The 12,459-nt window shown below is 42.5% G+C and overlaps 1 protein-coding gene across 3 annotated transcripts in view; it reads right to left on the reverse strand.

Moving 5' to 3' along the window:
* The window catches only part of FARP1 (FERM, ARH/RhoGEF and pleckstrin domain protein 1), a 277,566-nt gene that overhangs the window by 263,470 nt on the left and 1,637 nt on the right, over positions 1-12,459 (reverse strand). The gene's annotated exons all lie outside the window — the stretch shown is intronic.

Genomic DNA, 12,459 nt, shown 5'->3' on the forward strand with positions numbered 1-12,459 from the left:
GCTCTTGGAGCAGGGACGTCAACTTCTGTGTGCTCGTGAACGAGTCCAATGGAGAGGCTTTTCCCTCATATTTATGCCCCAGCTTTCCCTGCTCAGCCTCCCCGTGTGGTTTTTGTTTTGTTTGTTGTTTTTCCTTATTTTTGCCTACTAGGACTGTCCATCTAAAAAGACCACTGTGTCTGGAAACAACCTCCCCTTTCCCCTGCACATTCTTTTACACACCCACCCCCACACCCTCAAGAGCGGTCCCTCACCAGCGCTAAACAGGAGTACTGCCGGGATGGGGAGACAGGGGGTTCAAATCCAACCAAGGGAGTCTCGATCACAGCAGGAGTGGCATGGAGCTCCTCTACTCAGGGGACTGAAAATGCATGAAGGGCTGGCTGGCTAGCCGCAATGACTACCTGGGGACCGCTTGAATGTTAAGGCAGGGGCCACAGATGCCACACTTCCTGCAACATTCAGGAGAACCCCCCCAACCCCATGAACTGTCCTGCCTAAAGTAGCAGAAGGGATGGAACCAAGAAAAATGATGCCAATGCCCAGAAAAGAGCAGAGACTAGACACTGGGAGAAACACATCACAGGGGCGCAAATCTTTGGATCCAGGTCTCTATTCCTGAGGCCAGATCCACTTTTGCCTTTTCTGGGGCCGGTATTGAGAGCAAAGAAATTCCCCTTCTTACACTTCATAAGGTTTAAGCTGGCCTTCTGTCCCATGCAACAAAAGGGACCCGAAGACCCCTGCTCCATGGATTTATGTACTAGTGGTCACTGCAGCAAACGACAATGCTAAATGCATTATGTAGAACCGCACAATGGGATGGTCCATAACCATTAAACCCTCTCATTTCAAAGAAAATTCAATATGGAAAAACATTCAGATGTTAAGGGAAAAAGTGGCTTCTAAATGTACCTGCATCATTCTGCCAATTTTTATTTTAGACGTATGTTTGTATGCGTAGGAAAAAGTTACCAGAAATATATCCAACATATTAAAAGTTGAATGGAAACAAACCCAATTTTAATTTTTATAATCTTTGAATGACAGGATAAGGAATTTTTACTTTCTGTTTTATATTTGAATTTTTTCCTAATTCTGTTACAAGAAACATGCTACAAAGCACTAAAATAAACAGGAGATCCGAATCAAGATGGCGGATGAGAAACACCGCCAGAGTGTCTCTGCAGAAAAGACAGATTCTAGCAGAAATTAGAAGAAAGAAGCAAGAAGAGGAGCCTACATCAGATGAGGGTCGGTAGGAGGGGTACCTGAGATCATGGGAGACCCCACGGGAGGAGGTTGCAGAGGAGAACTGGAAGCAGAGACCTCCGGAGCAGCCCTGAGACCAGAGGCAAGGGTAGGTGGAGCGATGAACTCTCCCCTCCCTTGCATCTCGGACTGCTGGTGGGCGCCCCAGCCGGTGGAAAGACCTGCGGACACCAGCCCAGAGACGGCCACCGCCAGTGAGCTGTAAGCCTGTAGTGGACGCGGCACCAGGCTCCCAACTCCCGCAGGGCACTTCCCCATGCACAGACCCCAGTCGCGCGGCAGGCACCATATTGCCTCCTTCTCCCCTCCCCACGACCCAACCTGAGGCTGCCCAGAGAGACAATATAGCCACCAGCAGGAGGCACCTCGAGGGAACGGGACCTTCCCTTTTGAGACCCTACAGCTGACTCAGGGGAACTCAGACTGTGAGCTCTCTACCCGCCAGCCCTCCCAGGAGCTGCTGGCCTGGTGATCCCAGGAGAATGGTGCAGACCCTGAGGCTGAGAGACATAGACCCAGCTTGGGCTCCCCATGGGTGAATTGGGACTGGCACTCCTCTCCCTGGTGGGGATACAGTTTGAACTCTGGGACCCAGAGGTCGGACCTGCAGACCAGATCCCCTGCACCGAGGGCTAGCATTGCCCGGGGCACAGAAGGGTTATATGTGAACAGCCTACTGAGGTGTGTGTGCCTTCAGGGGCAGATCAGCGTCCTAGAGGGCAACTCTCCTCCCAAAAGGAGGCCGAGCGCCCAGCCCAGGTGGCGTTCCTGCACAGGGAACCTCCCCGCCGGCATCACAGCCAGGGGAGGCCTGGTGGCCTGAGGTCTAGCCTGCTGGCAGAGGCCCAAGAGTAGACGCAGAGTTGGGGAGGGTGGAAAGAAGCGAGGCCCGCTCCAGACTGCGGGTCTCAAGACAGCCCCACCCCCACACGCAGACTTTCTGATTGAGCGGGGTCATTCCAGCCCCTCCTTGGCAGTTTTTCCTGGAAGCAGAGAACAAAACTTTGACCCCTGCTAACGGCATTGGTGGTGCCTGAGGGCAGGCTTACCCAACCCAGCTCCCCCCAGACTCTCTCCTAGACCAGCCCTCACTGAGGGGGAGAAAAGGACACACCTGGAAGTCCCAGAACCCCACTGACCACCTGAGGCACTAGAGTGCCTCTCCAGAGGAACAAGAGCTGGTTACAGGTCACAAAAACAACAGCATAGCCTGTTCCTCCAAGCAAGCGCCACCTACTGACAAGGAGGACACCCTGCACACCCTCTTCACAGCACCTACTGACTCATCATACAGGGAGTGGTCGAATCTCACCCACAGACACCACCTACCAGCTCAGAAACTAAACAAGGTGTGTGAATACCCAAAAGAAAACCTAAAGGAAAGAAACAACAACTGATCGACATGGGAAGAAATCAGCGAAGGAACTCAGGAAATATGAAGAACCAAATGGAAAACACACCCCCAAAGAGGAGCACCAGCCCCTTACAAACAGACACCAACCCAAATCAGGCAACCAAAATGACAGAAGAGGAATTCAGAATGTGGATCATAAGAAAATTCAACGACCTGCAAGAACAACTCAATCACCAACACAAAGAAACCACAAAAAGCCTCCAGGACCTAGGACAAAAGTTCACTAAAGAAATCGATAAAATGAAGAAAAGTTTAACCGAACTCCTGGAAATGAAGAATCAATTCAGGGAAATACAAAATTCAGTGGAAAGCCTCAAGAACAGGGTAGATCAAACAGAAGAAAGAATCTCAGAGATTGAAGATAACACCTTCCAATTAAATAAATCAGTCACAGAGATAGAGCAGAGAAACAAGAGAAAAGAGCAAACCCTACAAGAGATACGGGAATATGTGAAGAAACCTAATGTGAGGGTAATAGGGTTGCCAGAAGGGGAAGAAGACAACACTCAAGGGTTGGACAGCTATTTGAAGATATAATAGAGGAAAATTTCCCAGGCCTTGCTAAAAATCTTGATATACAAGTTCAAGAAGCTCAGAGGACCCCTGGGAGATTCAATGCAAACAGGAAGATGTCACGACATGCAGTCATCAGACTGACCAAAATATCAACTAAAGAGGCCCTTCTAAGAGCTGTAAGACTAAAGAAGCAAGTAACATACAAGAGAAAGCCAATTCAAATAACACCAGACTTCTCTACTGAGACTTTACAAGCAAGGAGAGACTGGGGCCCCATTCTCACCCTTCTGAAACAGAGCAATGCCCAGCCTAGAATCTTATTCCCTGCAAAACTAAGTTTTGTATATGAAGGAGAAATCAAGACATTCTCTGATAAGCAAAGACTGAGGGAATTCACCAAGACAAGACCAGCCCTTCAAGAAGTACTCAAAACAGTGTTACCTACGGATCAGCATAATAAACACTCACAAATGTAAATCTACTCAAAGCTAAAGATCAAAGCCCAGACACTACAATGGCTCAAGAGAGAAAACAAAGCAACAAAGTTCAACCCAACATAATGAACAGAAATCTTTCCCACCTATCAGTTATCTCAATAAATGTGAAATGGCTTGAACTCTCCACTCAAGAGACATAGGCTGGCAAAATGGATAAAAGAACACAAGCCAAGTATCTGCTGCCTTCAAGAAATACATCTAACCTGCAAGGACATTGGCCTAGGCAAAAAATTTATGAAGAAGACCCCAAAGGCAATCACAACAAAAATAAACAAATGGAACCTAATGAAATTAAAAAGCTTCTGCACAGCCAAAGAAACTGTCAAGAGAGCAAACAGACAACCCACAGAATGGGAGAAAATTTTTGCAAGCTACACATCTGATAAAGGGCTGATAACTAGAATCTATTTAGAACTCAGGAAAATCAGCAAGAAAAAAATCAAACAACCCTATCAAAAAATGGGCAAAGGACATGAATAGAAACTTCTCAAAAGAAGACAGAATAATGGCCAACAAACATATGAGAAAATGTTCAACATCTCTAATCATCAGGGAAATGCAAATCAAAACCACAATGAGATATCACTTAACTCCAGTGAGAATGGCCTTTATCAAAAAGTCCCCAAACAACAAACGCTGGCATGGATGCAGAGAGAGAGGAACACTCCTACACTGCTGGTGGGATTGCAAACCAGTTCAACCTCTGTGGAAAGCAATATTGAGATACCTCAAAGCAATACAAGTAGATCTACCATTTGATCCAGCTATTCCACTACTGGGCATCTACCCAAAAGATCAAAAGTCACTTTATGAAAAATACACCTGCACTCGAATGTTTATAGCAGCACAATTCACAATTGCAAAGCTATGGAAACAACCCAAGTGCCCATTAATTCATGAGTGGATCAATAAAATATGGTATATGTATACCATAGAGTACTACTCAGCTTTAAGAAACAATGGTGATATAGCACCTCTTGTATATTCCTGGATACAGCTGGAATCCATTCTACTAAGTGAAGTATCTCAAGAATGGAAAAACCAGCACCACAAGTACTCACCAGCAAATTGGTATTAACGGATCAACACCTAAGTGGACATATACGAATAACATTTATCGGGTGTTGGGAGGGTGGGAGAGGGGAGGAAGGGACGGGTATATACAACCACAATGAGTAAGAAGTGCAATGTTTCGGGGATGGACATGCTTGAAGCTCTTACTCGAGGGGGGAGGGGGACATGGGCAATATAAGTAACCTTAACACTTGTACCCCCATAATACACTAAAATAAAATAAAATAAAAAATCTAAAAATAAATAAACAAACATACTTCATTGTTTAAGGCTCAACTCAAATGCCACTTCTTCCAACTCCAGAATCCAATGTCTACCATCCTGAACACTTCTATCATTACTAGTATCTTTTGCAAGTGCTTATCACATTTCACCTTTTTTTTGGAGGCAGGGTCTCACTCCATTGCCCAGGCTAGAGTGCAGTGGCATCTTCATAGCTCACAGCAACCTCAAACTCCTGGGCTCAAGCCATCCTCTTGCTTCAGCCTTTCAAGTGGCTGGGACCACAGGCACATGCCACCACATCCAGCTAACTTTTGTGGGGTTTTTTGTACAGAGAAGGTCTCTCACTATGTTGCCCAGGCTGGTCCCCTGGCCCCTAGTGATCCGTCTCCTCAGCCTTCCAAAGAGCTAGAATTACAGACATAAGCCACCTGAACTCAGGAATTGGAGACCAACCTCAGCAAGAGTGAGATCTTCCTCCTCCAACCCTCATCTCTATTAAAAATAAAAAAAAATTAGCCAGGTGTGGTGACACGCACCTCCCGGCTACTTAGAAGGCTGAGGCAGGAGGATCACTTGCGCCGGGAATTTGAGGTTGCAGTGAACTATGACAACAACACTGCACTAACTAGCTGGGGCAATGGAGTGAGACTCTGTTTCAAAAGAAAAAAAAAATTCATGTTCAGTAAATATTTGTTGACTTGCTAAACCTTGACATAAAGTGAAATAAAAATAAAACAGCAGTGAAAATGTAGATTACTCTCCTCAGTTGTACATAATGGCAGTAGGAGAAGGGAAGAACTCAGACTTCTTTTTAAAAACCAATTCCATAAAAATATTTTTGCTCCATATTCTAATTTTTTCATCTGGATGCTTCATGTTCAATTTATTTACTTGAATTAATATTAAAGCTATTAAATCATTTACCTTTTCTTCACAAATTCACTCAATATGTCTGTATCATTTAGGAAACCTCTGGTTTCCCTAAATCCTGTTATTTTCAAAAGCTCACTCCACTTGGACCCATCTTGGCCCCTGCTAGGATCTGGTGTCATAGAACTAAAGGCTCCAGGAGGATTATCAAGTAAGATATTAAATCCCTGATTAATAATGTCCCCACCAATCTCCTAAGCAATATTAAATGTGCAGATAAATGCCATTCTAGGTTGACAGAAATGGCTGGCACTTCCATCATTTTTACTTAAAGAATGATGGAATACTCTCAAGTATGTTCTGTAATGCAAGCTGCCCAATGGTCCATTCCAAGCAGATGCCCTGAAAGGCCAGCTTAAGAGGAGGTAAAATTTACGTAGACTCAGTTGCATGATTCACACACATTATCAAATAGCTAAAGTCCTTATAAACAATTCATCTTGCAGTGATTTGACACCACTAAGCCACTTTCCACATAATTAACAGGTTGAAGCCAGTATTCTTATAGATAATAATGAAAGATGAAAGAAAAAAACCTTCCAATGAATGTATCAGTCATGATGCTTCAGAGGGAAATAACAGAAAACCCCAACTCAAACAGGATTAGAAAATAAGTAAATTTATTATTGAGTATCCCAAACCAAATTAGCAATCAGTATACGAAGCTCCAGGTGCAGGAAGATCTATACGACTCAAAGATGCACTTACAGACCCTGGTTCCATCGTTCAGCCCTGGCATCCTCTTGCCTGGTCCATCCCAAGGCTAGTCACAACAGGGCTGTTGTGATTCCAGCCATCCCATCTAGTCTTCAGGTCTCTATTCGACCCAGCAATAGCATTGTTGGGCATCTACCCAAAAGAGCATAAGACATTCTACTATAAAGACATCTGCACCCGAATGTTTATGGCAGCACAATTCACTATTGCAAGATCATGGAAACAACCCAAGTGTTCGTCAATTCATGAGTGGATAACTAAAATTTGGTATATGCTCACAATGGAATACTATTCAATTCTAAGAAATAACAGTGAGCTAGCACCGTTTATGCTATCCTGCATTAAGCTTAAACCCGTTATCCAAAGTGAGGCGACACAAGATCAAGAAAACGGGCTCCACATCTACTCACCATCAAAATGATACTGACTTATTAAAACTATGGTGCTCAAATGGTGATAGTGCCCACTAGGGTTTGGGGGAGGGGGAGATACACATCCTAGGGTCCTGGTGAGCACAGTGGGGGGAGGGAATACTTCTAACCCTTCCAAGGGAAAGGCAAAGATATACAATGTAACCCAAAGGTCAAAAAAAAAAAAAAAAGGAAAAACAAATAAAAAAAACTTTTATCAGGCTGTGGGCAAATGGAAGGGGGAAGGAGGAGAAGAATTTATGCTTACAAAATAGGTGTGATGTGCACCACCTGGGGGTAGGACAGCTTGATGTTTTGGTGGGGGGGGCAGAGTGGCAGGGGCAATATATGTAACCTTAACAATATTTGTACCCCTATAATATGATAAAATAAAATAATAATTAAAAAAATTAAAAAAAAAAAAAAGAAACATTCCCCAGAATCCACTTCAAAGACCTCCCAGGTGCCAGAGGCTTTGGGGAAGGATTTTGCTCAAAGGCAAATGGAACTTGAAGTCTGTGCTGCTACTGACCTGACAATAACAAATCTGTGAGAGTATGAAGCTTGGAGCTGCAACCCACCATTAGCCATAACAACTAATTAGGCTTCAGCAGTCTAATCAGCCACTAGGCAACAAGCCCAAAAAGCAACATGCTGAGGATGGCAGAGTGAATGGAAAGAAAGCACCTGGGTCCTTGATGACACTATGAGCTGACACATGAGCTGGGAGCCCCCACCACTTATTACTTAAAGCAACTCAACATTTGATGACTTAGATTGCTATTAGACAGACATTCTGCCACTTGCAGATAAATGCACTCTTAAATGTTCCCTTGAGGTTTTAGGGAAAGGGCACTGATAACTTGCCCATCACAAAGAAGGAAAATACATAAGGCTGGCTTCAATGTTTATACTCCCAACTCTATTACCTTCCATACCATTCTGGAACTTTCCTTATTCTAAAATGTCAGAGAGTGCTCATTTCACAAATTTTAATTCAAGTCCACCTCAGAGTTGTGTATGTGCCACATTAACCTCTTTTTAGAATCTTGCTTTTCCCAAGAGTCCCCATTCTTGATTGATTTCAAAAACATTTCTTTCCCATAATCCTGTGTGCCAAAGAAAAAAACACAACTCCATTTGGAGTTAAACATCTATTCGGCCATATTTTCAAAATAAGCAGGTAAATTCATTTAAGTCCTTTCTACTCAGTTTTAACTAGAAAAGAAGTAAACTCCTCCACCGTCCTCAAGTAAATGAAGTATGATCTCTTGAACAGACCAATACTAGCCCTTACACATGAGAAATGTGCTATTCTCCCAACATTGCATAAATTCTCTGACCTTTAATAAATTCAATAATCACACCATGTAAAATGTTTTCCTAATAAATTTTGTTTTTCAAAAGACACCACTAAAAATGAAAAGGTAAATAACAGATTGAGGGAAAATATTCTCATAGATCTAACAAAGGACTTGTATGCAGAATATAAAGAACTTCTGCAATGATTAGATGACATTAAAATGTGCAGTTTATTGCATGCCAAGTACACTAATAAAGCTATATAAAATAGACAAACATTAAAAAGAGAAACAATTTAATGGACATTCACAAAAGAAGATATACAAATAGTCAATAAGCACATGAAAAGATATCAGTCATTAGAGAAATATATAATAAAACCACAATGAGATGCTACTATACAGCCATCAGAATGGCTAAAATCAAAGAGTGACAATTTCAAGTGTTGGCGAGGGTTAGGATAACTGGAAGTTCTCACACATTCCTGGGGAATGTAAAATGGTGCAAACACTTTCTTATAAACAGTTTATTATAAAGTTAACCACACATTTATTACAGGACCCAGCAAGAAGAACGAAAACACACCTCCACACAGACTTATTCACAGACGTTCTATAGCAGTTTTGTTCATGTTTGCCAAAACAGGAAATTTGAATGGCCAAAGGTGAATGGATAAATCATAGTTTATCCAGACACTGAAACATTACTGAGCAATAGAAAGCAACAAACTGATAAGAGGACGGGAGAGAGACTATTGAGGAAGGGAGAAAGGAAGAGGGGCAGAAGAAAGGTAGAGGAGAGAGAGGGAGAAAAGAAATGCCTAGACACATTATAGTCCAACTGCAGAGCACCAAAGAATCTTAAAAGCAGCCAGAGGGAAAAGACGGACTTTTTACAAATAACAATTAGCCAGCAACAGCAAAAGGACCAGAAGACAGATGATTAATACAGGAATACAGAATTGCATACCCAGATAAACCTATCATTCAAGAATAAAGATATTTAAGGTGAAAAAACTGAGGTTACCAACAGATACTCACTAATGGAACTTCTAAAACATATCTCAGGAGAAGGAAAGCTTCAATGTAGAAAAAAATAGTGAGCACATTAAATCTACAGAGAGAAGAACTATGTAAAACAGTGACAGTGTCAAATTGAAGGAAGGTTAAGAAATGAGGATATTTAAAAGAGCAGACACAAAAATAATGATGGTAGAATTTTGTAATAGGTGGTAGGATATCAGACTTGTTTTACATTCTTTTCCATGCTTTTATTATCTGATTTGTTTTAATCAGTCTGTCTTTTTACATTACCCAGCTTTAAGGATTAAGTTTAAATTACTAAATCGGAATGAAATAGAAACAAAATTAAATATCAAATTTTCAGATTCCCAGAACTGCAACCTATCAGTGCTAATAATATCAAGTTTCCCTTAAAAACTCCATAGACTAATTTGAAAAGGACAGTGAGAGCTGGGTTTGCTTACTCACTCAACAAGGATTTATGAAGGGTTCACCATCTTCCAGGCCCTGTTATGAATGAACAAACGCTGGAAGTCATGATAATGTTGGATGTATAAGCCTTCTCTTATAATCGATAATAAGATACCTTTATGGAAAGTATTTTGCCAGAATTCTGCATGTAAAGTGAAGTTACTCTGGTGGTAAGGAATATTAGCATAATAGAGAGTTAAAGGAAATCTAGTTTGGCCTGAGACACTTTTTTAAAAAATACATGCACAAATATGACAGTTTTACATATGATATTAATTCAGTGCAAATGATGAATTCCCACATTAATTGTGAATCTTGCAGTTTATCTATAATTTCCATCCCACATCAAAATTCTGAGTTAAAAGTTTACTGGCGGCACTGAGCATGCACTCAGTTTCAATCACAATGGATCAATATCAAAAGCTTAGATAAGCACCATATTTTAATAAGGTTTCAACTATTCACTTTTGCCCAAAGTATCCACTCGGCAAAATGCTTTTAACCAACTCATACCAGGGCAAGGGCATCCTACCAAAGGTCAGTGTTTCCAATCTGAAATAAATATTTTTGGGGGGGGCTTCTTGATTTTAAAAAAAGGCTGCACTTGGCATGAAAGGACTGGACAAATCAGTATGTCAGATAATCTGAATGGAACTGTTTGGCTCCGATTTTCTTGGCCACGTGGATGTGTTAAACGAGGCACCAGGCAGAAAGAGGGCAATAAGGAGTCTGTCCACCCCACCCCATTCAATACCAAAGCATGGAGAACCCTCCTGTCAATGAAAAGCACCAAACAATAGGAGAGCACAAAAAAAGCTAAAAAGCTAAAACCCCACTCCCACCCCTCCCAGGCAAACGTAACCAACACAGGGAATACTGTTCCTCTATGGCAGAAAGACTCTAGCAACTGCATTACAGGATTATATGGGCGACTCTTCTCTATACCACCCTCAATTGAGGAAAACGCATTTCCCAAAAATACTAAGCAGTTCTCTGCAATAAGCAAAGCTACTTACACAGGGTTTGTTTAAAATGCCCAGTTCACTGTGCTATCAAAACATTAGGCAAGTACAGTACCTACAAATCCATATTTCCCTTATCCTCTGGGAAAATCGCAATGCCATTTCTCCTGAGCTATTCAGCATGCAAAAAACAGGATCTTGTCTTTTCGCTAGTGTTCTCTAACCCCCTCCAGGGTGGAAAAAGTTCTTTTTTGATGTTTATCATAAGCATTCTCATAAACATATATCATTTTCCAAATGAGTTAAATTCTTATGTGTTTAATGAGTGTGAGCTCCACTTTTTAAAAAAACTAACCCTTTCAATACTATGAAATATATTTAATTCCTATCTTTTACAAAATCATTTCCTTGAATAGTTTTGCTTGAAAAGCAAAACAAAACCCTTCATCCAGATTCCTTGCAGTCTCAGGATAATTTTGAGATAACTTCAATAACCCAGTAAAGAAAGTTGTCTAGGATAATTATTTTTAAATCTCCTTTGGTAAGTTTGGCTATACAGAGTAACATTAAAATTCTATTATGACCGAAGGAATAAATCCACCCCTATATACCAATGTGAAAAAGGGCTAAGTTCAAAAGGATCCCCACAATGACAGAACTTCTAAATGAAGCACCAACCCCAACTCAGAGAGGTGCATCATAGAATCTGTGCCCCCATGTGGGCCCAGTTTCTTGGGTACATAAAACAAGTAAGAGATTCGGGGAGGCATTGGGCTAGGAAGGCATCTACTCACTGTCTCCAACAATTTCCTCAGTTAAACCAGCCACTGCCCAATAATGCTTCTATTTATTTTACCCAGAAGCAGATCTATTAGCCAGACATTCTAAAAACACAAACGTTTCGTTGTGCTTGGAGTAACTCCAATATTGATGCCTTGCTGCAGAACGATGCTGCAGGAATATAAAGTGAGCCATGTGGTAGCTGTGCCCACAAATGAAGCTCATTGTCAGAAACTGTCATATCCTGGAGACCAACCCATCAGAGGGGCTGAGGGTAAACCCCCAGCAAGAGCGCTGTGGAATGAAGGGAGAGAGCCAAAGATGGGGAGACTTCACCAGGGCCCCGCCTCATCCCAGCCACCCAGACAATTTTTAAGCCAACTCTCCCTGAAGCTTTCAGGACCAAAAAGACCTTTCTTTCTTCTCCCCTAGTTCAGACTGAATAAGAAAAAGCAAGGCAATGCTGGAGGATGTTCTCAAATGGTCTGGCAAGTCACCACGTGCAAGGCACACCAAACACAACCCAATGCTAGGCCAGGGTCTGGCTCAGAAGATGCTGCCGGACAGACGGACGGATGCAGGAGTGGGGGCCCCGGGGAGGGGGGGGGGGACACTCATTGCCAGAGCCAGGGCCAGAGCCTGTCAAACCTGGGAAACTGACAAGGAAAACAGCCTTAACGACAACAATAAAATGAAACTGCCAGAGGCCACCGGTGCTGCCCAGAGGGAGGCGGAGGGGCAGGCAGAGACTGCTAAACTGTTCCAGATGAGACGCAACCTCTCCCACACCTCAACCGGCTGCTCCGACACGAGGGTCCTCGGTTCTTTGTGGGCCTCGGCCCCTCCTTTCTGGGGGACCCGACTCAA

The sequence above is a fragment of the Microcebus murinus genome, chromosome 13 (genome assembly GCF_040939455.1).
Source record: "Microcebus murinus isolate Inina chromosome 13, M.murinus_Inina_mat1.0, whole genome shotgun sequence".
NCBI classification, from domain to species: Eukaryota; Metazoa; Chordata; class Mammalia; order Primates; family Cheirogaleidae; genus Microcebus; species Microcebus murinus.